Below are 27,979 nucleotides of genomic sequence, written 5' to 3'. Positions count from 1 at the left end.
CCTCCTGAGTGCTGGGATTAAAGGTGTGCGCCACCACGCCCGGCTTGAAGTAATTTTGTTTAAAGTCCTCCTTTTGCAGTAGGGAGTTACTTGGTTAGCCTGCCGTTGTAAGGAAACTTTCTCCTATGTTTCTGCTGTTACTAGGAAAACGTCTAATGTCAAGATTGATTCCATAGCCTGCTATGTTCTGTGCCACTGGAAGCCAGTCACAATAGAAGTCAGTAGAACTGTTTTGTATAGTTACCCACAAGAATCTTGGACCTGAACCCACCACCCCACATCACTTCCTGCACCTATGAAAAAGTTTTTATGGTTTTTGCCTTTGTAAGTTGCCCCTAGGATGGACCTCAACGCAAGGGAGGCACCAATATAAGAAACTGTTTGGAATAAGACTTCCATTTTGAGTAGTGGTCCAGTCAAGTTTAAACTCCTAAAGACTTCCCTGGAAACTGACACCCTATGTGGCAGAAAGAGACATGCATGTGGGTAACTGACGTCCTGGTTGTCAAGTTAAAACATGAATGTAAGACAAGTCCCATCCTGGAAGATAAGTTAGGACATGAATGTTAGACAAGGCAAGTCCCCTGCCACTGTTGAATTCCCAACATATGGGAGCAGGATAAGTGTACAACAAAGACATGTTCCTAAGGAAACCCCCATCCCTAAATCCTGAGTGATGGGATAACTTGGCACAGATGTTTGTGAATTAAAACAGGGGCTTAAAAACCCTGTAGGTCCTTAACTCTGGGTCATGGTTCAGTTCCCATAGCCCTAGTTGGCCAGTCCTGGGTCATAGCTCAGTAAACTCTCCCTGTCTGATTGAGATCAGTGTTTGTATGGTTTTACCTGCAGTTCAAAATTACACTGAGATTCCATCTTATCCTTGCTAGAACGGCTGTCATCCAAAACATGACAAATGCAGGCAAGGATGGGGGTAGAGGCACCTTTTATGCATAGCTAGTGGGAATATAAACTAGTTTAGCCACAACAGAAATCAGTATGGATGTTCCTCAAACAAGAAATAGAGCTGCCATATGGTTGAGCTGTTCCCTTCCTGGAAATAGAGCTGACGGCCTCTAAGTCACCAGACTTCACCCTTGTTCACCCTTGTTTGTTGCAATGCTGTTCACTATAGCAGAGTTATGGCACCAGTCCAGGGTGTCTGTCCATCAAGAGAAGAATGGATGTGGGACATGTTTCCATGGGAAGCAGCCAGCAGGGATGTGATGCTTCTGACCACAGCTAGGCCTCACAGGTTCTTTTTCCTGCTGCTGATAGTTGTATGAAAACCCAGCTCCCAGAGGAGCATGCCCTACCCAGTCTGCCTTGGAATGGCATGGTGCTTGTATTATCTACTTTTCCTTGTGCATATGGAGTACATGGGGGGCCTGAGGGTGGATGTCAGGTGTCTTCAACTGCTCTCTGCCTTGTCTGTCTGCTTGCTTGTTTGTGACATGGGGTTTCTCCCAGATCTCTGAAGCTCACTGGTTGGCTACCCTGGCTGACCAATGAACTCAAGGGATCTCTTTGCCTCTCAAGATGTGGCATGCATAGGACCTAGTTTTCTCCCCCTGCCCGCCCCCCTTCCCCCTAGAACCTCATTCCTGGGAAAGGCGAAGTTGAATTAATTGTGCGCAAGTTGCCACAACTTCTTGGTGAAGTTGGAGCTCCAAATAGAAATGTAAAATTCAGAGCAAAATAAAATTACTTTTGTTAGCACTTTGCCTAAGCTCCACCCCACAGTTACCTGGCAACAGCCAGGTTGCCTGACTTACTGTAAAAGGGGCTGCTCCATCCCCTCCTCACCTCTTGCTCTTCTTCCTGCTCCAACTCTGTCCTCTTACCCCTCCCCCCTTCCCAACCCCCACCCCCAATATGCTCATGACCAGCTTCTACTTCTCTTCTCTTCTCTTCTCTTCTCTTCTCTTCTCTTCTCTTCTCTTCTCTTCTCTTCTCTTCTCTTCTCTCCTCTCCTCTCCTCTCCTCTCCTCTCCTCTCCTCTCCTCTCCTCTCTTCTCCTTTCCCTTCCCCTCTCCTCTCCTTTCCCTCCCCCTCCTCCTCCCCCTCCCCCTCTCTCTTTTCCTCTGCCTCTACTATCCTCTCAAGTCCCCTCCCCATGCCCTGAATAAACTATTCTATACTATACCAGTCGTGTGGCTGGTCCCTCAGGGTGGAAGGGATGTCTCAGCATGGGCCTGCAGAGGCACCCCCTTCCCCTATACCTCACCACACATCCACCAAAACACATCCCCCCTCTCCTTATCTTTTTATAAACACAACAACTTTTCTTTTCGTCAGAGTCAAGAGACAAATTGAGACTGCATAGGGAATAGCATAAGGAAAGGGACTAGCATAGGGAAAGGAGCAGGGGTCCAGGGCACTGCCGTGGTGGAAGACTTCTGAGGGAGCCAAGTCTGAGTCAGAATGTGAGCCAGGGAAGAGAAGATGGCTCACCCAGTAATGTGTTTGCCACACAAGCATAAAGAACTGAGTTTGGATACCCAGCACCCACTTAAAATGCTAGCTGTGGTGACACCAGTAATCATAGCTCTGGGGAGGTCAGACAGAAGGAACGCTGATCCTGGCTGGCCAGTCCAGTCCAGATGACTCAGTAATCTCTGGGTTCAGAGCTCTAAAAATCCAAAAGAAATAACAAAAACAAGCAAGCAAACAAAAATACAGAAGGACTGGAGAGATGGTTTGGTGGGTAAAGACACTTGCACAAACATGAGGACCTGGCTTTGCCTCCCCAGCACCAGTGTAAGAAGCTAGGCATGGCTGTGGGTGCCTGTAACCCAACATTGTGGGTGGGAGCAGATGGACCCCAGGAACATGCATCCATACACACATGCACATACATGATGTGTACACGTGCAAGCAACATGTCATTTTAAAGTTTGTGCTATGTATGTCCATTTAAAACAGCTACAGACTCTGTTGGACCCCTGATATGTATTGTAGCGAGCTGAACCCAATGGATCTCAGAGGTTTATGGGGATTTTGTGGCAGGGAGGGACTTCTCAGAGTCTGAGTGCCCAGAATCCTGACTATCTGTGGATGCCAGCTGGCACAGCTTAATGCAGGTGCCCCTCTGGCCAGCAGGGGGCGCAAATTTCCTGTGGCCCGGGGCCAGGCAGGCTCCCAGGAGTCTCTGGGTGGAGAAAGACAGCAAGAAGGCCTGAAGGCTGAGATTCTAGCATTTATTAATAACCCTCAAAGGGGAGTGCAAGTGTAACCATGCCCCACCAGGGTCAACCCTGGACCCGGCCCTGCGATTTCCTCCAGCGTCTTCCCCTGCACTCCCCGAGCCTCGTCCTCATCTGTAATCTAGCAAAGGCCAGTAGGATTTAATGGTCATTATGGTTTTCCAAGGCCTCTTGGCCTCTGGTGTTTCTCAGGTTCTCCAAGCCTGTAAGCTATGGAAAGAACCCCATCAATTAGGGCACAAGAAATGACAGAGGTTGAAGAAAAATTACGATCAGAGAAATTGTCCTCCATTACTAATGGAAATAAAACAAATTGTAGACGCGTCATGTTGTGTGGTGTTTTTTAACTGGTAAGAATTCTGTCTTGGGGTTGGGGGTGTGACTCAGTTGGTAGAGTGCTTGTACAACATGACACAGCCCTGGGTTCTACCTCCAGAACACATAACCAGCATTGTGGTGGTCATAGCACTGGAGGGGCTGGGGCTGGGCGTGGGGGGTTGGGAGGATCAGGTGTCCAAGGTCACATATGACTTCTTATTTTGTTAATTTTATGTTAGTTTCTTTTTAAAAAAAATATTTATTTACTTTATGTATATGAGTACACTGTAGCTGTCTTCAGATACACCAGAAGAGGGCTTCAGATCCTGTTATAGATGGCTGTGAGCCACCATGTGGGTGCTGGGAATTGAACTGAGGACCTCTGGAAGAGCAGCCAATGATCTTAACTGCTGAGCCATCTCTCCAGCCCCATACTTGGCTTCTTAAGGAAGCAGCCTGGGATATGTGAAGCCCTGTCTCCAGGAAAGGCCCTTCAGTGCTGGGGTCGGTACCGGCTTCTGCTGTTGTGGGTCCCTGGATGACGTCACTCTCCTTGACTTCGCCTCTCAAGTTCTGCATCTGTACCACCCCATGCCTGGTGTCTAGAATGACCCGATGCTCCATGAAGAGGGATGTAGCTGAGGGAGAGGAGAGTGTCGACATCACATTCAAATTTAGAAAGTGTTTGGAAGGAACAGTCTAAAAATGCTTGCCTGGAAGGGGAAGAATGTTCTGACAAAAAGCAAAACCAGGAAGCATACTGGACCCTTGCTCCGTCAGACATCACTGCGTATACCCACAGAATTGTAGTCTTAAGATTTATAATAGTATAAATCTATGAGATGCTGCATCTTATAAGGAGTGGAGGAGGGCAGGAGGGGAGGGATAGGCAGAAGAGGAAGGCAGCTAGATAAAGTAGGCCACATGAGCTCAGATGGCCTGGTTTTTCCTCAGCCAGACTCTCACCCAGCTTAGAACGGAAGGAGGTAGCATTTCTTAGAATCTGTGCTCTCTGATTGAATTCCTCAGTTTATCCAATCATGGAATGGGCTGATGAATACAATCATTGTGTTCTCTGTGATGCCAGATGGAGCTCAGTGTGTGTGTGTGTGTGTGTGTGTGTGTGTGTGTCTGTGTCTAACCCTGTGCCCAGGTCCTTATAGGACTCACCAAGTGTGAACTTCCCTTCCTGTCACTTCAGTCACATTGAGGTGGGAAAGTCTCTGCTCTGGCTGTGAGCTAAAGAAGGGAGGGAGGGAGGGAGGGAGGGCAGGCAGGCAGGCTTTGAGACAAAAGCCTTGTACTGTGCCCGTTTTTTTTTTCCTGACACTTCATAAGCAGCTGAAAGATAGTGAATGGACAGGTGAGTGTTCGGCCCTCTGTGGGCCTGGGGCAGGTGGCCTCTGCCCAGCTCCCCTCTGTCACTATGTGTGTCCAACCTCAGCCTGTGGGCCACATGTGACCCACGGCGGCTAAGGAGAGCTACAAAAACTGCTCAACATAAACTCTCACTTCCCCCAAACAGGAGATTGTTTGGGATTTCCCTCAGGGATTGCACAGCAAGTCTTTACCAACAGAGGTACCTCCGGAGCTACGGGGACTCTCTCTCTTCAGTCTGCTTAGAGCTGGCCACATGTGCATGTGAGTGTGTGCATATACATACGTGTGTGTGTGTGTGTGTGTGTGTGTGTGTGTGTGTGTAAACATGCACCAGTGTTATAAGAGTAGACGTCCCCAGGGAGTCACTCATCACAGTCCCGTTAGGGCATGTCCCCATACCTGCCCCCTCACTTATCTTCTGTGTCTTGCTCTGTAGACCAGGCTGGCCTCGAACTCACAGTCATCTTCCTGCCTCTGCCTCCCCAGTGCCGGGAGTAAAGGCTATCGCACCCAGTTCCTATGTTCATAGCCTATAGGGGAGATGGTCAGGTGTATGTGAGTACACAGGGCAGAGGACAGCATCGAAACCCCAGAAGCTGGAGTTATAGGCAGCTGCAAACTGCCTATGGTGAACTCTGAAATGCAAACTTGGGTCCTCTCCATGAGGCACAAATGCTCTTAACCACTGAGCCATCCATCCCTCCAGCCCCATGGTTTCCGCTCAGGTGGCCACCCACTGGCCCACATCCATTCTGCATACATCTCTTCCGCTGCTTCCTCTGTTCTGGCTCTGTGCCACAGAGGGCATGCTGGGTCTTAGTCGCCACCCTCCCCTCCCTTGATTACATTTTTGTTTGGATAGTTGTTTTGTTTTGTTCGTTTGCTTAGAGCAACAATTATGTACTCAGCTGAACACACCCCATCCTGGACTGGACCATGGTCCTGTGGCTACAAGAGTTGTGCAGCCACTGTGGCTGGCTGGCCTCTTTGCTCTGGAAGGATCACATTGCCCAAGGACTTTCACCGGTATCTCTCTGGCCTAAACTTGATCCCAAGGTCCCTGATAACTTCAAGAGTACCTCGGAAGCAAGCCATTTTTAGCTGCTGGGTAGGTACACTGTCGACCTGAACAAAGTCTCCGTTTTATTCATAGGAACACTGAGGAAATGGATTTGGGGTAGGTCACCAGCAGGACCACTGTGGGAAATGAGGCCAAATCTCCCCAGGCTCTCAGAGCTGATGGTTCTGGGCAACAGCCGTTGACTCCCTCTGGGTTCTCACTGACAGGCCATACTGACACAGTACAGCCCTTGCTTTATTTGCCAGGGAGGACTGACTGATCTAAAAGTGCTGGCTGCTGTCAACCAGTGCTGAAGGTAGTGCCTCTGCCCTGAGAGCTGCATTGTCCAAGGCTCTCTCCACCACGGGCTGCAAGGAGTCTCCATGGTGACCTCAGGCAATGGGTTGCCATAGGCAAAGTGCTTTATGGGTGAGAACTCTAAGAGGCATGCATGGGGCAGAGATCTGGCTCAGCTGGTACAATGCCTGTTTAACATCCGCAAAGCCCTGGGTTGGAGTCCCAGCACCACACAAAATTAAGCAGGCTGCGGAATGGGGCCTGAGAAGCAACACCAGCGAGAATGGAGGCCAGCCACCATAGGTAGTGTCCCCACTGTCACTAAGGTACTACTGCACATCCAGAATGCCTACTGGTGTACCCACTCAGTGAGTGACCCCACCCCTGACTCCAGGGCAGCACCTTCTGACTCTGCCCTTCAGTCCCAGACCAGCAGTGACAATCTCAACTCCGAGTTCTTTGTTTGGCTTCCGGTCTCCTTCCACTGTGTAACCAGAATTCTGCCTCCTAGGCTGTGTACTTTAAATATCTCCCCGCGGTTTCTCCTCTGGGGTAGATCCTGACTCATGCAGACAGCACAGTAAACTCCCAACACCCATCACTTAGATGCAACAACGGGTGCCACTCTTGGTCTATTTTTATTTTTTGTGGGGAAAAATTCCCAACCACCCTGGCTCTGCCGAACGGTTTCAGCATGTGCCTCTCAACACAAAGATGCCTTCTCACATACATAATTCATGTGTGAAGTCCCTCATACCTGTGTTCAAGCAGCATAAATGAGTTCCATACAAGTGTCTAAAAAAATAGCCAGCCTATAGTCACAATCTCTCAAATGTTCCAAAGACGCCTACATTGCATAAGTTTATTAGAATCTGTGTTTAAGCAAGATCCACACTGTTTGGTAGGTATGTCTCTTGCCTGTCTTTTCTTCAGGTTAGGAAGGAACTCAGAACTCTGTGAAGGCTAGTCTTCAGTGTCTTTTAATCTTAGCTTCTCCATCAGCAAGTATCAAGCATCATTGTGTACAAGACACACTCTTATTACTACCATAACCACACCATACACCACACACACACACACACACACACACACACACACACGCACACGCACACGCACACGCACACGCACATGCACACATACATGCACACACACAGATACATGTTTTTAAAAAATTAAAAATACACCTATAGTCTATGTTCTATAACTAGTCTGTGCCTAACAGACACTCTGTGACTAGGGCTATTTTGAGAATGTTACTATTAACTAACGATTGGTGATTTCTAGCTAAAACTCTTGCCCCACACGACAATCCCTTTGAATTTATTACCACAAGTACCAGAAGCTTTTGATGGATAATCTTAGATGATATCACTATGTACCACACCTGTAACCCATCAAGACAGAAAGCAAACTGGCCCTCACCAGAGGCTAAAGGGGAAGGATTGGGAAGCCTCTGATGGCTTCATAGAGTGAGGAGAGGGGGTGAGGAAAGGCCTCGGAACAAGGTGAGACAGAGGATTGCACCACACTACGAATGTCCCAAATGCCACTGAATCATTTGCTCTCAAGTGGTAAATTTCATGTCCTGTGGATTTTACCCAGTAAAAAATAAATAGGTACACTCCACTTAACCAGTCTCAACCAACTCAGATCTGCTAGAATGAACCACGCCCTGGCCTTACCACTATTTCAGACCATATGAGCAGAAGACAAAGTTCTTCTTGAGGAATTGAAATATCAGGGAGTGCTTGGGAGGCACGTCTCCTCAATCTGGGGAGTCAGTGTAAGAGAACTCCCCTCGGATGATGTGAGCCTGTCTGAAGGAAGGGGTCTTCGGGTGAGCAGTTCACATGCCTCGCATGTGTCTGGAACTTTATGGGCCCTGTAGATCTTGGGATGTTCCATAGCACTTCCCATACAAAGGGCCTTCCTCTGTCAGCAGGCACAGAGGACAGCCAGAGGAAGGACTCCAGAAACATTGTCCTCTGGAGAGATTATTTAGCTAAACCAAATTAATAGCTAAGAGATTATTAAGCTAAGATTATTTAGATACCTGGCATAGAGGGACCTAGAAAACCCATGGAGAGGAGCCTCAAGTGTCCCCTGAAGATATTCACATCCTTCCTCTACCTCTCCTCAAAATCCCTACAGGAATGGAAAGGTGCCAAAAGAGTGGGCAGAGCGCTGGGGAGCGGCTCCAGTCAGAAGAGTGGATTCCAGTCAGAAGAGCGCTTGCTTATATTTGATTTTGCAGAACTCACATTAAAAAGCTGCGTGTGGTGGTGCAAATACTTGTAATCTCAGAGCTGGGAAAGCCGAAACGCACAGCTAGACAGTCTCAGCGTAACAAAAGGCTCCAGCTCAAGCGAAAGACGCTGTTTAAAAAATAAATAAATAAATAAATAAATAAATAAATGTGAGGCTGCTTAGGTGTTCGTGGATGACGGACGGCACTTGCGGGCAAGCATGACGATATAGATTTGATCTCTGGAATGCACCAAGTGGAACAAGAGAACCAATGCCCTCGAGGGGTCCTCTGACATCACTGTGGGCTGAGCACTTCCTCGTTCCCACACAATAAACAAATAAATGTAATTTAAAAAAGAAAAAGAAAACAAGCTGGACAGCACCTGAGTAACAACATTGGAGGTAGATGGCTGGATTCCAGATATGGACACACGCATGCGCGCACACACACACACACACACACACACACACACACACACGCACACGCACGCACAGGCACGCACCACACACAGAAAGATTGACAAGCAGCTCCATGCTCCTCCTGCCAATCTTTTGGATAAGGGCAGGCTGGTGCTAGGCAGCCCGTGGTGTTAGGTCCCGTCCAACCTACAAGTCCTGGACCATAATGGAGGGGCTTTTAGAATCTGGAAATAACCAGAAAGTCATGTCATCCACTAAATACACTGTTAAATATTGTGAGCAGGAGATTTTATATTGATCCTCAGAAACGATACAGCGCAGGGCGGGGCAGAGAAGGACAGAATCATTTCATGCTTGTACCTCACAGAGAAAACAAATACGATTGCTTTGTTTCTCTTCTGCAAGATGTGTTTGGTCATGCCTTCCTGTTGAGTACTGGATATGTTCAGTGGAGTAATTCTTGAAAATCACCAACACTTAGGAACCAAAGAAATTGTAGACTAGAGGCTAGGAATGTGGCTCAGTTGGTAGAATCCTTGCCTAACGTGTAGTGTTCCAGATTCAGTTTCCAGTGCCACGTAAAAGTCATGGAGGTGCATGCCTGTAATTCCAATGCAACGGTAAGAATATTACCACCATTAGCAAGAGACCAACGGTTAATTGGTCAAATGTGATAATCCACTGACAGATAATTACAGACAGTAAGTTAGCATGCGCAGAGAGCTTAAAAGCTCACGGGAAGGGCTGGCGAGAAGACTGTGGAAAGGAGCTTGCTGTCAAGCCTGTAGCCTGAGTTTTATACCGGCGACCTTCGAGGTTTCAAACCTGGGTTGAGGTACCTACGTGCCATATCAAAGCAGACCTGGTGGCTAGATTCTCCCAGCATCCCTCAGCCCCTGCCTATTACAGGGTCCTCTTGGCTTGGGTACCCTGCCCCCTACTCTAAATTTCTCCAGCCCAGGGGATGAGCTGCCCTTCCCCAGCTGCCCTTCCCTATATAACCCAACCATTTTGGTTAACCAGATCTCTTCTGGGTCTCTGGCTACTGCAGCTGGCTCCCCTCCCCCCTCTCTTAATATAATATGATTCAGGATCCTGTTCACTCTGGACTCTTCCAGATGTGTCTGCCTCTGGCTATGCTCTCCCACATATCCTCAGTAAACCTTCTCCCCAACCGTGTCCAGGAGCAGTCCTTTCCTTTTGTATTTCCTTTTGTCATTCGGGACACACACAGTGAGATGGGAGAACAGACTCCCGTACATTGTCCTCTGACCTCTGATCTCTGACTCCCACATACCATCCACACAAGTAAATACTAAGTGTAGAGCCGGGCATGGTGGTGCACGCCTTTATTCCCAGCACTCGGGAGGCAGAGGCAGGCGGATTTCTGAGTTCGCCTGGTCTACAAAGTGAATTCCAGGACAGCCAGGGCTATACAGAGAAACCCTGTCTCAAAAAACCAAATAATAATAATAATAATAATAATAATAATAATAATAAGTGTAAAAGAGTTAATCTCACATAATAATATTATTTAGGTATGGTGCGTCAAACAAAGCACAAGGACTCCCCGAGATCATCCACTAAATTCAAGGCAATGTTTTCCTTTAGTGAGGAGGGCTGGAGGAAAGAGACCCTTAGATGCAAACAGGACACTTCATTTCTCGAGCCAGTAGCTTCAGATGCTATATCACTGTATTAGATCCCATTTGTTTTCTATGAGTTGACTACTTTATTTTAGAATGTGCGTTAGTAATGGAGCCCGGGTTCCTGTCTATGCAGGAAGGTCCACTACTAGACTCAAACTTTTCTTCTTTGTAAATAATTTTGTGTGTGTGTGTGTTTGTGTGTCCATGTATGTCTGTGTGTCTGTCTGTGTCTGTCTATGCATGTGCCATAACATGTGTGAAGAGGTGAGAGGATATCTCTGTAGGATGGATTCTTTCTTTCACCTTTTACATAGATTCAAGTTGGCAGCTTGTACAACACCTACCTTTACCCCCAGAGCCAAGTCACAGGCCTCAATTTACTTTGTTTTCTATGAACTTAACCCTCTCCTAACCTAGGAGAAACATTACATAAGGCTTCCTTCCTTTCTTCTATTCCTCTTCTTCCTCAACCTCCTCTTCCTTCTTCTACAAAGGGCCTCGTGTATCCCTGTCTGGCCTCTAATTCGCTAGTAATTGAAAATGATCTCCCACCTCCTGTGTGTGTGAATGTAGGCATGTGCAAGCCACAGCAGGTGTTATAGGAATATAACCTCAGGAGTGGGACTTAGCTTCTTACCTTGTTTGAGGCCGGGCTCCCTTGCCTCTGTGCACACCAGGCTAGCTGATCCATGAGCTTGCAAAGCTCCCTTGTGTCTGCCTCCCGTCTCACCCCAGCAGGGGTCACAGACATGCATTCCTGCATCCAGCCTTTGCATGGGTTTTCATATTTATATAGCAAGTATTCTACCCACTGAGCCATCTTCCCTGCCCAAGGTTGAACTTCTGGTCCTCCTGCCTCCAACTCTCAAGAGCTGAAATTATAAAAGTGCAAGAGCTCTATCAGCTGAGCCACGTCTCCAGCTCACAGCTAAGCCTTCTTCATTAAGCAATATCGGAGAGTTCAAGATGTCTGGGCCCGAATGTGGTAAGGGACAAGGCGGGGAATGCCGCCAAGCAGGTGTGAAGTGGCTGAGTGGCGTGCAGCTTTGGGTGCCATCTTGGAGACCTTGGGCCTTGTGGGAAGAGCGGAGCATCCATGACAGACTGGAAGCTTGGCTATACGCAGACAGGAAGGCGTTGCAAATGCACTAGTGACGATGAGGGTGGGGTCAGCAGCGGCAGCGGTGGCGGTGGCGGGAGGGAGATACAGAGAAGGTAACATCGGGAGAAACAGGGGCAAGTCCAGCCTGGAGGGCTGTCAGTTACAAAATGACATCCGATCCAGCCGGAGGTGGAACCATCCCGGGTAAAAATGGAAGCAGCCAGCGATTGCTATTTATAAAAATAACTACAAAGGCTTGACAACCCAGAGAGAATGCTGAAAAAGTAAATTGAGGGCTGTTGGGGAAATGTTCAGTGATTCTCATCTTCAAAGCGTTTCTGAGACATGAGCTCATGGCTCCTCCTCCCAGAGCAGGCCAGGGGAAAATGGCGGTGGGGGAGGGGAGGCAGAACTTGGGTAACCACCCCGCGGGGGCAGACACCCACCAGAGACGCTGCTACTCTCAAACATTACTCCCAGTTGTTCACTTCTTCAAAGGGCAGTCTCATTCCTCCCACCTGCCTGGTGCTTGGGTGTGTAATGACAATGGGTAGAGCAGCCACAGAACAGCCAGTGCCAGGAGTTGGGGCCGAGTCACCACTAGGACCTAAGATCCAGGTGACAAAGTCCAGGAAACAAAAGGCTGCCTGGGCTTCTGATCAAGAGTCACTTTGAAGAAGGATGGAGGCAAGAGGGATTTGGCATATCTAAAGTCCCTCTTCTGAGGGGGTTCTGTGCTTATGCTTGTGGGGCGTATCGCTAACTCATCTGATCAACTTTTAATTTCTGATCCTCCTGCCTCCACCTCCCAAAGGCTCGGACTGTCAGCATGTGCCATCATGCCTGGTTCATGCAGTGCTGGGGGGGACATGGTGTCTGCCAGGCTTCCGGTCTGTATGGACCACATTTGCTCTTCCGGAGTGCCGGGGGTTGAAGTGTTACACCCAGTGAGATGTTCTCAGCCTCTGGCTCCATCTTTTATGTTAGAGAGTAGCACAGGGCTTGCCAGAAGAAGGGTTTGTCCTCAGATAAGGTGAAAGGGAAGGGATGGAGGGCACCAGAGAAACAGGAAGCATATTCCACCCACCCCACCCCCATCCCCGCCCCCGACACCCACCAGTTCGAAAGAGCTGAGCGCTGGCCAAGTTCCCACTGCTGTGAGTCCTACAGGGCCGAAGCCCTACAGCTCAGAGTCAGTCTGTCACAGAGGGAGAAAGCAGACTGGTAGTGGAGCATCGAAGGTAGCCTCAGTGATGAGACCTCGCCCTGATGATCTTAGTCCTGCTTCCTACTCAGTCCTCTCCTCTGGAAGCGGCTATGAATGTTCCCAGAAGGAGAGCGAATTTAACTCTTCTGTGTCCCCAGGAGCCCAGAGCCGGCTTCATCAGGGCCATCCATCACACTGAGTTGGAGGTAACTGATTGCTTGTCTCCTAGTGGACTCCCAGCCTCTTAGGCAACATGGGAGCCAGCGTCCCCTGCTTGCTTAGAGTTTGTGCTTTCCAGAACTTGTCTCTCCCAGGTCTCCTGCAAGGAAAGCTCTGATTGGCCTGTGTCTCAGGTCAGCCTCCCAAGAGGTCAGGGGAAGCAGAAAAGTCAGGGTTAGGTCAGGAATTAGGAGAGTGTGATGTGAGTATGAGATATCCTCCATAGGGCTCGTGTGTTTGAATACTTGGAGGAAATGGATCACTGGGGGTGGGTCTTGATGGATGATAACCCACCCCCACTTTCTATTCACTCTGTGCTTCCTGGCTGAGGTTATGGTGCAACCAGCTGGCCTCCTGCTTCTGCCATTACACTTCCCCAGGGACATATCCTGTTGAACTATAGACCAGGATAAACCCTTCCTTCCTTAAGTTGCCACTGTCAAGTATTTTTGTCATAACAAGGAGACCATTACATGTGGCCTAACCTGCAGGTGCAATAACCAACAAATCCAAATGATCTCCATGTATAAGGAAGAACCAGATGCTGGGGTCCATCAGTGGACAGAAAAGGTCATGGAGTTTAAATGAGCAATGGACCTCATGTACATGAATCAACCAGGTAATCCCAGCTTAGCATAGTGATAAGGACTTTACCTAACATATGTGACACCCTGGCTTCAGTCTCCAGCACTGACTGGCTGTGCAGGATTCATGCTATGACCACACCAAATGCCCCTGAACTTCTCTGTAAAGTCTTCCTAGTTCCTTTCCTACAGTCAGGACTTCCCTTCCTCTGGGGAAGGAACTCAGAGGTTAAGTGCCAGTTTGTCCCTGTGCGTTCCTTACAAGCATCCCTCCTTGGCTGGGAGGCAAGCGTTACAAGAGAAGATCCTGGCATGGAAAGAGCTGCCAGCTGGTCCCATACCCACATCTTTTCAGTAAATTTCTCTCAAGCATATGTACACATACAAATACGCCTTCTGTTGAATGCAGTGAAATTATCTTTCACAAAGGCTGGAGAAAATATGAGACCATGAAGTCAAAGCTGGGCTTTAGGACGAAGTACAGTTTTTATAGAGACTCTTTGTCACTGTGGCCTTTGGGTGTGGGATTTGAATAGTCAACAGATTTGTATGGCCTGGGAGGTTTGGTTGCCAGTGTCCAGTGTCCTGAGAAAGGCTTGTCCAACCTGGCTAACCAGATACTGCTCAAGTCAGGTTGAAATATCCCCTGCTGGAGACTTAAGATGTAAATGAAGCCAGGCATGGTGGCATACACCTTTAATCCCAGCACTGGAGAGACAGAGGCAGGAGGATCTCTGTGAGTTCAAATCAGCCTCATCTGTAGAGAGCTCCAGGACAGCCAGGGTGTGCTGACTAGAACTATGACAACTTGACACAAGCTAGAGTCATCTGAGAGGAAGGAGCCTCGGTTGAGAAAAGGCCTTCATAAGATCTGGCTGTAGGGCATTTTCTTAATTAGTGATTGATGGGGAGGGCCCAGACCATGGTAGGTCTTTCTGCCCCTGGGCTGGTGGTCCCGGGTTCTATAAGAAAGCAGGCTAAGGGGGCTGGAGAGATGGCTCAGTGGGTAAGAGCACCCGACTGCTCTTCCGAAGGTCCGGAATTCAAATCCCAGCAACCACATGGTGGCTCACAACCATCTGTAACAAGATCTGACGCCCTCTTCTGGAGCGTCTGAAGACAGCTACAGTGTAATTACATATAATAAATAAATAAATCTTTAAAAAAAAAAAAAAGAAAGAAAGAAAGCAGGCTAAGCATGTCATGAGGAGCGAGCCAGTAAGCATCAGTCCTCCATGGCCTGTGCATCAGCTCCTGCCACCAGGTACTTATCCTGTTTGAGTTCCTGACTTCCTTCAATGATGGACAGTGACATAGAAGTGTAAGCCAAATAACCCTTTTTCTTTCCAACTTGTGTTGGTCATGGTGTTTCATCACAGCAATAGAAAATCTAGTTAAGACACAGTGCAGCTACTCTCTCCAAAACAAACAAACAAAACAAAACGAGACATACAAGGTATAGGAAGTAAAGGAAACTTAGAAACTCCAGAAAGTTTCAAGATTCACAGGTCCCCTGCACTCCCCAGCAAAAACCTTCTCCAATATTATGCTATTTAATCTCTCTCTCTCTCTCTCTCTCTCTCTCTCTCTCTCTCTCTCTCTCTCTCTGTGTGTGTGTGTGTGTGTGTGTGTGTATGCGTGCATGCATGTGTGCCTACAGGAAATGCAACTGGGTGTCATTTGGAGACTTTTTTTTTTTTCTTTTTAGTCTCCTAAAAGACCTCTTCCTAGGCAATTGTTCCTAGCCTGCTCAAGGATAGAGTCGCTAGTGCTTTCTCTTGAGAGCTTTGTTTCTGTTTTGTGGCTCGGTCACACGTATCTCAGGCTGGATTCCAGCACGCTTTAGCAGCTCACCAAGGCTGCGTTCCAGAGTCCCAGTGTGACAGCTTCCTTCGGGCAGCCCCACCTCTTCTGCTGACTGTTATTGCTTAGATGACTTTGGGGAGGGGCCTTGGGACTCACAACTTTCAGGAGTTTCCCAAGTCTCCTTCCAGGAGGGAGGGTTTCAACCCGAAGGAGCCAACTGCAGAAGCCACAAAAGTGCTGCCAGCAGCGGCACACACCTACAAACGCACATCCAGCAAGAAAGACGAAAACTGTCCCCAAATGCAGACTAGATGTTCCCCGTTTGTCCTGATTTGGGATACTGGGGCTTGGACCTGGGGCCTCGGGCATACGTGGCAAGCACTGCACAAACGAGCTGTCTTGTCTCCCTGGCCTAGCTTTCATCCTGTACCTAACGAGGATGTCCCACACACATTAGCTTCAGGTTCTTCAGCCAGACACAGAGTTTGACTTAGATCAGTCAGTCTTCCCACCCTGCTCTCAAGAGCTGGAAATGGGTCACTGTCTCTTGACTCTGCTACTTTAAGAGGATAATTGAACAAAACTGGGGGCTGGAGAGATGGTTAGGTGGTTAAGGGCACTTGTTGCTCTTCCAGGGGACCCAGGTCTGTTTCCCAGTCCCTGCATGGGGTGGCATACAACCCCTGTAACTCCAGCTCCAGGGGATCTGATGACCTCCTCAGGTACCTGCACATGGGTGCCATAGACAGACACATAAATAAAAACAAATCTTAATAAAACTAAACCCCAAGAGGGACTGGAAACCAGGGGACTATCAGCCGTATAGCACTACATAAAACCTCATGTTTTGACTTGGACTCCAATTTCAGCTGAAGTCTGCTTTTTCTCTCGGGGAAATAATAATGTTCGTTTAACAAGAGTGTATCTGAAAGTTAAAGTAAAAGGAATTGTACCTGTCATATAGTGGGTACATAATTAAATTCCTAGGATCATAATTAAAGGCATGATGTCTCCACAAGGAGACCTACGGAGTCAACTAACCTGGCTTATAGGGCTCACAGAGACTAAGAACCACCAACCAAAGAGCATGGAGGGGCTGGACCTAGGCCCCCTATACATTTGTAGTAGATGCACAACTTGGTCTTTATGTGGGTCCCCCACAAATGGAGCAGGGGCTATCTCTGACTCTGTCGTCTGCAATTGGGTTCCTTTCTCCTAGCTGGCCTGCCTTGTCCTGCCTAGGTGGGAGAGGATGTGCCTAGTCCTGCTGAGACTTGATGTCCCAGGGTGGATGGTACCAAAGGGCTTTCCTTTGAAGAATGGGAAGGGACATTAGGGGAGGAGGAGGGAGTGGGGATGTGATCAGGATGTAAAGTGAATGAATGAATGAATGAATAATTTGATTAACAAAAAAAGCATATTGTCTGACAGATTGCAGATATGTAATTAAGTGTATAGTCTCTGAATACAGTAGGCACATATTTACTGCATAATAAAAACCATAGCGTCAGACTGAGATGGCTTGTTTGGTGTAGAGCTTGCCTTACAAGCACAAAGACCAAAGTTCAATTCTCAGAACCCACATAAAAATGGCTGAATGTGGTGGCTCAGACTTGTAATTCCAGACCTAGAGAGAAAGACACGTGTGTATCCCTGGGACTCACTAACCTAGCCTACTTGGTGTGTTCTTGGCTAGTGAAAAACTGTCTCAAAAAACCCAAAGTAGGTGTGATGAGATGATTCAGCAAGTAAAGGTCCTACAGATTGTTCCTCTGAACTGCACACACACACACCCACACACACATACTCACGTACACACACACACACACACCATGACACAGTAAATAAACAAACAAATAAATGTGATACAATCTTTTTAAAAGGTGTATTTATCTGTCTGTATGTATGCTTGCTTGCTGCATGAGTTTATGTGTACCACAGGCTTGCAGGTACTCGAGGACCCCCTGCATACAGAGTTAAGAGTTGCCTGATGTGGATGTTGGGAGTCCAACTTGGATCCTCTATAAGAGCAGTAAGTGCTCTAGACTGCTGAGCCATCTCTCCAGGCATATATATCTTTATCTATATCTATATCTATATCTATATCTATATCTATATCTATATCTATATCTATATCTATATCTATATCTATATCTTAAGATTAAAAACCAAAAGGTAGTTGGCACCTAAGGAACAAGCTGAGGTTGTCCTCTGGTGTCCCTGTGCAGGCGCACCTGCAGATATACAAACATGCACATTCGTGCACATAAACACACACAAACATACGCACAGGCAAGCATAGTGTCTGACATAACACAGACGTAGCTAAGTGTACAGAATGCATGCACACAACAGGCACACAGCTAAAGGCACAATGTTTGACACACAGTGAGTATGCAGGTGTACTTTCTCCCCATGCTCTGTCGAGCTTCAGCAAGTGACCTGCAGCCTATCATCTCTGATAGTCCTTGGTGTGAGGTGAACATTTAATAGATACTGAAAGTATGGCCAAACGAGTGTTTCTCACACTCTTTTCTCCTCCCTAATACTAAGAAGCATTGGAAAAACAGCATAGCCCATTTTTGCTTTGATGCTCGCAATATTTTCGGTAGCTGAATTTGAATTTCAACTATCACACGTGTATGACCTTCATCTCCACACAGCTGTGGTCCTCCTTTATTTGATTCTGATTTTCTCTTCCTGTTTTCTTGGGCCTGGCTCTCTTTATCTCCTTTTGGTTTTGTTTTCTTGGTGTCCTGGTTGTAAGTGTCCATGGTATACGCTACACTTGTAGAGAGAGATGGAGGGAAAATGCGCAGGAAGGCAAATCAGATCTTAGCTTAACTAAGGACCCTAAGGACGTATTGAAGCCTTTCCCCCATTAGCAAATGAGTTTCTTCCCATGCTGGTGCAGTTAGTACCAGACTTTCCAGCAGGCCTTGTTCCAAGGGGCCATGAATGCCAACGGGGTACTGTGGCCTAAAAGATGTCCACAAAAAAGGCCTCTTTTAGAAGGCAGCCCACATTGCACAGTTGGCAAATGCTAAGCCCAGCGTTCCCCCAGCTTCCAGAGGGAAATGAAAGGCGCTTTCCCCATAGCTTCTCTTCCAAGCTCTTACAGCTGGAAGGGCAGGGGAGCCAAGTTCCGCCCTTTTCAGTGTGGGTTGTCACTAGCATGCCAGGATTTTCTGATAGATTAGCCAAACACCCAACACAAGAGAAAGGCCCATCACGCATCTTTCTGCTTATCCATCATTAAATGCTCCATTTCACCCCAAAGAACCTGACTTTTCCTTTTTTGCCTTCTGCCATAGCTCAAAAACACCACTGAGGAGATATTTCTTCTAAAAGCTGACAGAGGGACTTGGAAGAAAGTAGTCGGGGGTCCCAAGCAGACCTCTCATTTGTAACTCTACACCCGAGGATCCCTGTGGCTCTTAGAATCTTCAAGGGTTTTCTAGGATCACTGCCTTATTTTTCCAGATTGAGACGTAGATGCCCAGAGGATTAAAGTGACACATCCAAGGTCATAAGTCATAAGCCTGCTATAGGGGAGGGCTAAGGCTAGAGCTGGCCTGTAAGTATATGCATGTGAGCGTTTGTGGGGGTGTGGGGGTGCGGTATGTGTGTGTGTGTGTGTGTGTGTGTGTGTGTGTGTGTCTGTCTGTCTGTCTGTCTGTCTTTGGGGGGATGGAGGGAGAATAAAAGGGCAAGGGAGAGAGACAGAGACAGAGAGTGCATGTGAGCTCATGAGCACGTGGGCATGTGGAGCCAGACATTCACTTCCTGTATCTTTCTCAGTTGCTCTCCACCTTGTTTAGTAAGACAGGGTTTTTCATTGAACAGGTTTACTCACAGTTGATAGACTGCTAACCAGAGAGATCCAGTGATCCACCTGTCTCTTCCCTGGGTGCTGGAGCGACTGATGTGTGGCCACATCCCCTTTTCCATGACTGTGGAGGATCAGGTCTTCATACTTTTTCAAGCCTGTACTTTACCTGATGAGCCATTTACCCAGCCCCAGGCCATGCATTTTTCCTCTCTCTCTCTCTCTCTCTCTCTCTCTCTCTCTCTGTGTGTGTGTGTGTGTGTGTGTATGTGAGTGTGCGCACGCGAAAGTCTGTGGTGCATTTTCTTGATGACTGATGTTGGAGGACTGAGCTCACCCTAGGCAGTGACTCCTCTATGGCTTCTATATCAGTTCCTGCCTCCTTGTTCCTGCTTTGAGTTCCTGCCCTGACTTCCCTGGATGATGGACTGCAATCTATAAGATGAAGAGAATCTTTTTTTCTCCCCAAGTTGCTCACGGTCATGGTATCTTATGACAGCAATAGAAAAGCCTAGCTAAGATGGCACAGTTATCCTCAGACTCTCCTGAATTGCTTTTGTGTTTGTTTTTTGATCACTAGCCCCAGATGGCCTGGAGCTCACTGTGTACCTCAGGGATGAGGTGCCGATCCTCCTGCCTTTACCTCTAGAGCGCTGCAGTGCTGGTACTCAAGCCCAGGGCCTCAGACATGCGAGGTGTGCATTTTACCAACTGGACGCATCCCTAGGCCTCCTATAAGTTAATGATTCCAAAGTTGATGTCTTTCCAATGGACAAAGGGCAGACAGCCTCCCTTCTGTCTTATTTTAAACAGATACCCCAAATAGCACAACCAAAGAGCCTAGTTTGTTTTTCTTGTCATGCAAAATAAAACAGTTTACAGCAGACATCCCCTAACTCACAAATAAGCCTGCATCCTAACAGTGTGTTTGGATTTTTGCTATTTCGAATCCAGGATGTATTCTTCTTCCCAGGAAATCACATGATCAAGTGTGGGTAGAACCCCAGGCAAGGTCATGAAGGTCAGTTTAACTAAAGAGTAACCACACTGGACTCCAAACAATTCTCTATCATATTATAATTCTCTATCATATTATTTCTGTGAAGAGAACACACACATGCCCCTACACACACACACACACACACACACACACACACACACACACACACTACACACTGTAGTTATGGCCTGGAAAAAGAGAAACAGCTACCCTACCAGAACTCCAGTGTGAAGATGCCCACTTAGCAGGGGAGCTGGCAGCTGGCCACATGAATTCAGAAACTGTTCTTTTTTGCATAACAAGAAAAAAAAACCAAAGTGGACTCTTTTGTTTATGCTATTTGGGGTGTCTGCTTAAATTCTGGAGCTCCTGAGTCCTCCACCTGTCTCCAAGGAACTCAGGGCAGTTAATGGTGGTTGTGGGAGGAGGAACCACTTTCTTCAGTGGTGTAGCCATAACCCTAATTAAACTTAGTGGGCCACACATACTCAAGAAGGACCTAAAGGTAGTCAGGGACTTGTGGGAAGAAGAGGGAGTGGGAGGGAGACAAGAGAAATTATGATAGAAATACATTATGCACATGTATGAAATTGTCATGGAAGCTGGGACTTGGGTATAGCTCAGTGACAGGATATGTTTAGTGTACACAAAGCCCTGGGTGACAGGAATAGATGAAGCTGGTCTCAAGTCACCTCTATTGCTCAAAAGTTATACAAATTCTTTCTGCTCTCTGAGCCTCATGGGTGACTTAGAAAGACCTTATAAGGAAGATAATGTATACAAAGGGCCTCTCACGGCATGCTGCCCGTGGCAGGCAAGCTACAGGTTCATAGGGCTGGTTCATGAAGAGGACCCTGTTGTTCCAGTTAAGGGATACAAACTGTTCCCTTAGAGAAGAAGGTGGGATCCGTGGCAGGAGGCCTGAGCAGGGCAGACAGTGCTGTTCCATGCAGCTGCCACAGAAATGGCTTCCCCAAGCAGTGGCCAGTCACCAGGAGCCCTGGTCTGCCTGCTGCCCTATGTCAGCATTCCTTCTTGTCCCTCAGGGACTCTCTGGTAAGCTCCCACAGTGCTTCTGGGCCCTTTCAAGTCTCTTTGCAGTGACTTAAAATGTTCAGGCTGGTATACAAGCAAACTGTAAACATTAGAAGGAGCAGAGCTGCAGCCTAAACCTCAGCCTCCCATATGCTAAGCCTGCTTCATGCCCTGACACTGCTGGGGATGGGGTTGGGAGCAGGGGAGGGGCAGGACTGGGTCTGACTTGCTAGCTTTTCTCTCCAAGCCCCACCTCATACTCACTGGCTTGGTTTTGGACCATTTGAGGTCAGGTCCAGAGGGAGAAGACAACAGAAAAGGGAGGTGTTGTGGCAGGGCTGGCATGGGGTCCCTGGGGTGTGTGGGGCCCAGGATTCAATGTTTCCTGGGGCTATGGCTTAAAAGTGGACCCTTGGACATCCCCCCACAGACACCTCCCCCACACAGAGATAGCACACACACAGATACCTTCCACCCCCACAGACACCCCACCCCCCCATACACACACCCCTACACACAGACAACCTTCCACAGACACACACACATAGAGATACTCCCCACACAGAAACACTCCCCACACACAGAAACACTCCCCACATACAGACACCCCACAGACACACAGACACACAGACACACAGACACACACACACACACACACACACTGTCTCAGAGAGAGCAGAAAACAACAGAACCTTGTCCCAGCATGGGTTCCTGGTCCTGAAACTATGACAGTCCCCAGAAATCAGGAGGGTTGGTGAACTGACCCAAGGAGTGTGGTAGAAAACCCTTTTCTTTCCTCTGGTGTGTGTGTGTGTGTGTGTGTGTGTGTGTGTGTGTGTGTGTGTGTGTAAATCTGAAAACCACTTCAGGAGTAGGTCCTCCCTTTCCACCTTGTTTGAGGCAGGGTCTTTTTGTCATTTGATTGCTGCGCAGGCCACCTTGCCAGCCTGCAAGCTTCCAGGTACCCTTTCCCCACCTTCTATTTTTTCATAGGAGCCTCATGCTCCTGTGTGCAGCTTTTATGTGTGAGTTCTGGGGGTTCTAATTCAGGTTCTTATGTTAGCACAGCAAGGACTGAGTCATCTCTCCAGCCCCGGGGTGATTCAGGCTGGAGCCGGAGGGCCAACTCTATGCCCTAAGCAGGCCCTCCATCAGTGGTGTAGTCCCCATAGGGGACAGACTTTTTTTTTTCTTTTTTCTTTTTTCTTTTTTCTTTTTTTCTGAGTATCACGAAAGTTTATTTAGCAAAAAGTTCCATATGAAAATGTACATGACCTAATTCTACATCACAACCAAACAGGCCTTTGGGTAAGGATATGGACACACTGCTTACGGAACACCGGTCAGAGTCTTTCCAAGGCTTCTAACTTGATGACGCTGTTTCCTCGGATGACCACTGTGCCGATGTTGTTCTGCTGCCCACTGGTTGCCATCTCCACACACTCGTCAATCACAAGGTTCATAAAGGGATCAAAGCCCCGCAGTATTCCTTGGACATGCCTGCCACTGTTTAACTTCAATGATAACTTCTTGTCCATGAACTTCTTCAGTTCGGGAGGGTGGGCTTTGCTCATGGCAACTCCTCAGTGGGCTCGGCACAACAGCGAAGGAGTCAGGGACAGACTCTTTATGTGAACATCCCAGAATTCTCACTACACAAGGGTGCACCACCATGCCTAGCCTTTTGGCACACTTTCTGGGTTTTGATCTCAAGTCCTCATGCCTGGGAGATGAGCAGTTTATCTACTAGGCTATGTCTTCAGCCCAATGTATTCACATTCTGTTTCTTCTATTCTTCTCTAGAGATTGATGTCTAATACAGAGTGCCATCATGAATCCTGACCTGAAAGATCTTCCTGGTGCTTAGCAACCTCAATAGGAACTGTCAAAAAATAAACAACCGTATAGTATGATGTAGGCTGTACCCTGTGGGGAGTAGTTCACCCCTCATTACCTTGGACCGTGTCACCTTGTTGGTTTAGTCATGTTGTTACTGCAGTGAAATATCTGTGTCTGGATATTTTACAAAGAGATGAAGTTTTCCTGTCTCAAGGCTCTGAAGATTCAAAGGCATACTTCATTGACTTGACTTTGGAGGTGACCTCCTGGTGGATGTCTCCCCAGTGGAGGAAGGGCATAAGAGAAGGACAGATCACATGGTGAGACAGGAAGCCAGAGAGAAAACGGATTCCTGTGAGACCTAGATGACACTGTGACATTTCTGCTCCCAAGGGCCTTCTACTATGCTCTCTCACTTAGGACCAGGTTCCTGGTCCCCAGCAATTTGGAAGACACACTCAGAACATAGCTTATTTTTATCATTTCTGTGCCTTTCTTTGTTCAAATGTGACATGAGTTGATAGTGATACCTACCTTATAGAAGAATCACCTGGAAGATTAAAGGAATTAACTCCTGTCACATACTGGTGGACATGGTGACTACATAATGAATGTTACCTGCTCTCAACCCTATAGCAAGCTATGATTACATAACAAAACATTTTAAATTTCATACCTGCTATAGTCATATATGTTCATGACTTATTTTATTAATTTTAAAGCAAATGGGTGAGCTAATGTTGCCAAACCACTAAAGAGGGAGCATGCATTCACAAGCTGCCGGTGAGAGGGCAAATTGATAGTCTCTGGGGAAGATCATTTAGCAATAAATTTCAAAAGCTCTAAAGACGCTTTTGAGCAACCAGTTTCACTTCTAGGAATTTATCCTGAGGAAATAAGTGAAGAGCTAATTCAATATTAACGAGAAAATTACTCTTTGAAGTATACTGGGAATGAGAAATGACCAGAAGTCATTTGAATACTTTATAATAGTTACATTTCAGATCATATATAAACCATGAGATAACATGCAACCAATAACAGTGATGTAACAGGGCTGATAGCTCAGTGAGTGAAAATGTCTGCTGCATAAGCCTGAGGACCTGAGACCAAATCCCCAGCATGCACGCAACTGTTGGACAAGGGTACATCAATGTTTATAGGCACAGTACTGTTGGAGACAGGTCTACAGGAGGATGGATGGGGGCCTAGCCTAGCTACAGGGTGAGTAAGAGGTCATTACAAAAGAATGAAAAAGAGGGGTGATACAGCAGGGAACCTGAAGCCCTACTTTCCTCCACATGGGATGAATGCACATATACCAAACAGCACAGAGACAGACAGACAGACAGACAGACCTAGACAGAATCACAAATAGCTCTATATCATTGTCATGAAGCATAGTCATGATACATAGTATACATACATACATATATATATATATATATATATATATATATATATATATATATATAAATTAACTATTATTATATTGATTTATTTATGTGGGAAGTGGGAGACATGTCTACCATGGCATGCATGTAGGTCAGAATTAGTTCTCTTTTCCAAACATGGATCCCGGGATCAGACTCGGGTTACCAGGTTATCAGACTTGGTGGCAAGTGCCTTTACCCATTAAGCCATCTTGCTGGCCCCTAGAGAAAAAAAAAATTAGGTGTTGTGGTTCTGGGAATGACTCCAAGGTCTTGAGCATGCTTGGCAAACACAAGTAGCCACGTCTCTAGCCTTACACTGTCCTTTTAAAATAGTCTATATTCTACAACTTTCCAGAACATGCAGGTTTATTATAGTATGAAATGCTGTGCAATTTTGTCTCTTGCTTTTGCTTTACTTAACACTATGCAGGAAATGTTTTTCATTTTTACGTGTTTGGGTATTTTGTTTGAGTATATGATATATTCCTCATGCATGCAGAGCCTGCTGAGGCCAGAAGTTGGTGCTAGATCCCTTGGAACTAGAGTTACAGTTGGTTAAGAGGCATCGTGTGGATGCTGGGAATCCAACCCTGATCCTCTAGAATAACAGCCAGTGTTCTTAACTGCTGAGCCATCTTTCACGCCTATGCAGAAAATATTTTGCTGCTTGTGGACGTTGAGATCGGAAGAGCGGTTCAGCAGGAATGCCGAGAACAGAAAGTATCCTATCACCTGGAACTGGATTTGCCGGCAGTTGTGAGGCATCGTGTGGATGCTGGGAATCCAACCCTGATCCTCTAGAATAACAGCCAGTGTTCTTAACTGCTGAGCCATCTTTCACGCCTATGCAGAAAATATTTTGTCCTAGTAACAAACTTTCTACAAGCTTCAAAGGCAACACTATTAAAGTGATGCTGATGATTTAGATTAGATAGTCAATGTCTAAGTTTCTTTTCCTGTTATTTTCTTGAGGGAGGGAGAAAGGGTTTGTTCTGGCTCCCAGTTCAAGGGCACAGTCATTATGGAGGGACATCAAGATGGCAGGAGTGTGAGGCAGTTGGCCACATCACATCCACAGTCAAGCAGAGGAGGAATGAATGAGTGCTACAGCTGTGCTGTGCAGCTCTTATTCCATTGACACAGTCTAGGATCTTATCCCAGGGAATGGTACCTCCCACAGTGGGCTTTCCCCACTTGAATTCATGCAGTCAAGGTAATTTTCCACAGGCATGCCCAGAGGCCCATCTCCTCGGTGATTCTAGAGTCTGTTAAGCTGACAGTGCTAACTATCACAATCCTTTATTGTTAGACAAGCTTATTTAAAAATCTTTAGAGCTGGGCATGGTGTTAAATGCCTTTAATCTCAGCACCTAGAAGGCAGAGGCAGGTGGATCTTTGAGTTCAAGGCCAGCCAAGGGCAACCTAGTGAGACCTTGTCTCAAAAAATATTACGTTTATTTCTTTTGTGGGGAGGCACGTGCATGCCACAGAACATGTGTGGAGACCAGAGGACAACCTTCAGGAGTTGGTTTTCTCCTTCCATTGTGTGTGTTCTGAGGACAAACACAGATCATCAGCCTTAGCAGCTAGCATCTTTACCTTCTGACACATCTTCCAACTCTCCAAAACCATTTTTTAATGAATACCTTGGTAAAAATCTCTGCCCATCCTTTCTTGGTTTGTGTGTGCAGGAGCAGGTTTACTGGCACCACCTCCATCCATCCCTGGGATTACAACACTGGCTTTTTATGAATGTGATGGGGGTCCAACTCGGTTCCTCAGGTAAGCATCACAAACATATTACCTACCATGCCCTTTCCCCATCAGCAACTTGTTTTCACCCCTCCTCCCTCTCCTCCCCCTCCCTCTCCTCTCCCTCCTCCCTCTCCTTCCCCCCCCCCTGTTAAAGATGGGTAACGCCATGACTGGCACCTCTTCAGTTTGGCAGCTCTGTTACCCTAAAATTCAGTCCCCCTCGAAGTAGATGTAGCAGCTATGGGGAGGGCTTTCTCAGCCAGTTACTTACAAAAGGATGGCATATGGGTTTTCCAGAGACATCAACAGCAGCTGCAAATAATATTGATGTTCAAAGGCATGGGTGAAGGGTGTTGCTTATAGGTTCTGTGCCAGCAGGTGGGAAGCCTAAGACAGTGACATCCCTTAGGGTGTCTCCATCTGTCCCTGGCAGTTTGGCTGGGGAAAATAGGGGAGCCGTATAGATCCTGTCCACAGGTTCTCATTACATCCCTGTAATAGTCTGCAAGAATCAGTGATAATCAGCTTTTTATTTTCCCCAGAGGAAGAGACTGGGGCCAAAGGACTAAAAGCAACTTGCGGAAGTTTCTTCAGCTCAGCTGTGGGGCTTAAGCTGACCTGAAACCCAGCACCCTTCCCACCGCCTAGTCCTTTTCCTTTCTTGGTACCTCCATTATTAGACCACCTGGATATTCTTAGCTAACAATGGACGACATAAATAAATGCACGGTCATTTCCCCACATTTCCGCACAGGTCCCCTGCAGATGGCCAAGCCCTTTCTCTGAACACAGCTTGAAAAGGCACCGTGCAGAATGGAAAGACAGGATCAGCATTAATCATCCCGGAACAGCTCAGACCGGCTTTGCAGGGGAGAAATGGGCTGCAGGGAAGATTGGCAGCTGGGGGCCTGCTGTGGGGAGACTCCAGGGTAGAGGCTTCTGCGGGGTCGAGGAACCACTGTTAGGACTCAGTTCCCAGGGTGAACACTGTCTGCTATTCTCCCCCACCGAGACCCGAGCTTTGGTCGGAGCAGAGCGTATCAGTCCCTAAGTCAAAGTCCCAAAGATGGCGGGGCGCGGGGGTGGGGGTAGCCTATAAGAAAGAACCAAGTAAACCCTGTACTATAGTTTGAGCCTCGAATCTTCCCCAAAGCCCATATGCCAAAAGTTTGGTCACCAAGGCGTGGCACTATTGGGAGGAGCTGAGGTTATTGGAGGCATACCCTTGGTTGACATATTGGAACCCCAATCACTCCTTCTCGCCCCTCCTTCCAGGCCACTATGAGGCAGACAATTCTCTTCTACACTGTCCTTCATGATATATTGTGTTGTTACAGGCCCAGAGAAACAGAGCCAAGGAATCATGCACCAATTTTCAGAAACTGTGGGCAAAACAAACTTTTCTTTCTTATTAGCTATGATCTTAGGTGTTTTGCCCAGTTTCAGATTCGAGGGTAGCTGCGGGAGATGTCCCCCTTAGGGTTTTCTTCCACAAGATTTGGGAGATAACATGGCAGGAGGACCCGAGTTCAACTCCCCATAGCCCAAGCAAGAGGCCAGTGTACTGGTGCACACCTGTGGTCTCTAGGA

At 47.3% G+C, this 27,979-nt stretch overlaps 2 pseudogenes; both read right to left on the bottom strand.

Annotated features, from left to right (window-relative positions):
- LOC110321991 overlaps positions 1-5,999 on the bottom strand; it is a 6,912-nt pseudogene extending 913 nt beyond the window's left edge.
- A 16,703-nt stretch (positions 6,000-22,702) lies between these two features.
- On the bottom strand, positions 22,703-22,933 carry LOC110322620 (annotated as a pseudogene).
- Between the last annotated feature and the right edge of the window lie 5,046 nt (positions 22,934-27,979).

Source organism: Mus pahari, chromosome 5 (genome assembly GCF_900095145.1).
Source record: "Mus pahari chromosome 5, PAHARI_EIJ_v1.1, whole genome shotgun sequence".
NCBI classification, from domain to species: domain Eukaryota; kingdom Metazoa; phylum Chordata; class Mammalia; order Rodentia; family Muridae; genus Mus; species Mus pahari.
This window is presented reverse-complemented; position numbering and strand designations above follow the sequence as displayed.